This window comes from Leptonychotes weddellii, chromosome 4 (genome assembly GCF_054177405.1).
Source record: "Leptonychotes weddellii isolate Sample4059 chromosome 4, ASM5417740v2, whole genome shotgun sequence".
In the NCBI taxonomy this organism is placed as follows: Eukaryota; Metazoa; Chordata; class Mammalia; order Carnivora; family Phocidae; genus Leptonychotes; species Leptonychotes weddellii.
Genome location: NC_138372.1, coordinates 99,846,803 through 99,849,760, shown reverse-complemented (window position 1 = coordinate 99,849,760; position 2,958 = coordinate 99,846,803).

Below are 2,958 nucleotides of genomic sequence, written 5' to 3'. Positions count from 1 at the left end.
AAAAAATTATACACCACGATACACCACAAATTGCTTAAAAGTAGCCAGAGAAACGTGATACATTACACATAACAGAAACAAAAATAAATTTGATAGCATACTCCTTCTAAGAAATAATGCAAGTGATAAGATAGTGGAACAACATAATTAAAGTACTAAGAGAAAAGAATATGACTTTTAATGCAACTAGTGACAATCCTTTCAAAATAAGGGTGAACTAGGGGCGCGTGGGTGGCTCAGGTGTTAATCGGCTGCCTTCGGCTCAGGTCATGATCCCAGGGTCCTGGGATTGAGCCCCACATCGGGCTCTCTGCTCAGCAGGAAGCCTGCTTCTCCCTCTCCCACTCCCCCTGCTTGTGTTCCCTCTCTCGCTGTCTCTCTCTCTCTGTCGAATAAATAAATAAAATCTTAAAAAAAAAATAAGGGTGAACTAAAGACTTTATAAAATATATAAAAGCTAAAAAAAAATTATCACTATATTTCCATACAAGATAAGTTAAAGGAAGTCCTTCAGAGAGAAGGAAAATATACCAAATAGAAATCTGGGTCTCCACAAAGGATTGAAGAGCACCAGATGATGGCCATGTGGGTAAATATGGACATTTTGTATAGGACATTTTGGGTCTTAATATTTTATAATTTTCAAAAGAAAAATAACTGTTTAAATCAAAATTAATAACAATATATTTTGAGATTTACAACAAATGTGAAACAAAATATATGACAATAGGAGCATAAAGCCCAGGAGGAAAGAAATGGAAGTATATTCTTGTAAGTTTCTTATAGTATATATGATTTGGTATGATATATTTTAAGGTTTGATTATGATAAATTAAAGATGTATACTTTCAACTCAAAAGAAATTTCTAAAACTAAAATAATCATAAAATTATATAAGCCACTAAATTGAATCATAATAAATATGCAATAATAAAAATGAAAAAGGGATAAAAAGTACAAAGGATGAGGAAAGGAAAAATAGAAGAGAAATAGCAAGATTATAGATGAAATTTTAACCATATCAATAATTGCACTAAGTGTGAATTTTATGAATATTTAAGCTCCCCACTATGTGTAAGCCTCAGGAAAGCAGAGACTAGTCCTTTTGCTGGCTTCCATGATACATGGCATACAGAACATCATAGCTTTTTACCAAGTCTCTTTTTAAAACTTTGAACATATTAACTTTCATAATGAACTTTAAGTGGGAGATTATTTTGTGGCAGTTCAAAAATATATTTGACCATGGAAACCTTTCTCTAATACATATCCTCTTCTTTTTTATCACTCATGGTGAATTTTACTATATTTGAATGATATTAGTGTTCCTTGGAGCACAGTTAAAGAAAAATTAAGCTAGATTATTTCTTATCAAAACAACATTATCATGTCCATTTAGAAATATAATAGACATAAAAATAAAATTCATGCTTCATAGTTATTTATAGTATACTGAGGAAAGTATAACATATACATTTTAAATTTATAAATGGCTTTATTATCAGTTTTAAATATTTACAGAAAATAGCATTTCATAAATGTTAAGTTATGTAATTTTATACATCTGTTGGGTTTTTATATAAACAAATTTGTGATAATTAACACCTGAGCTAGTTATTAAAAGTCAAAAATTAAAATAATCAAAAAGAATGTTAATGCTCACTGTACTTGAAATACTAAAAAGTGTACCTGCTCACATGTTTTTTCCTACCACGGTTTTCACATGAATGTTCCACTAGGAGAGGTTATGAATAGACTGGTCTAAATTTGAAAATTAATAAAAATAAATGTCATGTTGGGCAGAGCAAGATGGCAGAGGAGTAGGAGACCTGGATTTCGTCTGGTCCCAGGAATTCAGCTGGATAGGGATCAAACCATTCTGAACACCTACAAACTCAACAGGAGATCGAAGAAAAAAATAGCAACAACTGTCTGAACAGAAAATGACCACTTTCTGGAAGGTAGGACGTGCGGAGAAATTAATCTGAGGTGATATTTGGGAGGATAGATGGCGGGGGAGGGGGCCTCCATCGGCTGCTTCTGGCAAGTGATAGAGCCACGGAGCACAAAATCGGAACTTTTACAAGTCCGCTCCCCTGAAGGACATTGCTCCAGTGGCTAAGCGGGGGATGGAACCCTCACTGCACAGTGTGGTCTCAGGACCCTCGGGGTCACAATAAGACCGGGGATGCCTGAGTGTGGTGGAGCTCACAGGTAACAGAGCAGGGAAGCCGGCTGCAGAGACGGAGTTGAGGAGTGGGCTCTCAGCTCGGGGTTGCCATGAACCGTGATCTGCGGCACAGTTAGGCCACTGCTCCTCCAGCAGGGACCCAACAAGCAGCAGATCGGGGGAGACTCCCCTTCCTCCCCTGGGAGGAGCGGTGCAGGAGCACACCACAGGGATCTGCTGGGTTTGGAGACTCCACACGGGGTCGGTGCCAGAGAAAGAAATGCTCGGTCACAGGCTGGGTGAGCACGGAGTGCAGCCGGAGACTGGGGAGATGGGAGTGACTGACTGCTTTTCTCTGGGGGCTCACTGAGGAGCAGGGCCCCGAGTTCTTGGCTCCTCCAGGGCAGAGATTGGGAGGCCACCATTTTCACTCTCGTCCTCCAAAGCTGCACGGAAAGCTTGCAGGGAACAAAAGCTCCCGAGAGCAAACCCCAGCAGATTACTTAGCCTGGACCTGGTGGGGGCGGGGCAATTCCACCTCCGGCAAAGACATTTGGGAACCATGGCAACAGGCCCCTCCTCCAGAAGACCAGCAAGAACAGCCAGCCAAGACCAAGTTTACCAATCAATGAGAATGGCAGAACTCCAGCACTAGGGGAATACTGCACATAGAATCCATGGCTTTTTTACCAGGATTCTTTAGTCTTTCAAAGTTAATTTTTTTAACTGTCTTTTTTTTTTAATTTTTCTTTTCCCCTTTTCAACCAACATCTTATCCAAACCCTTTT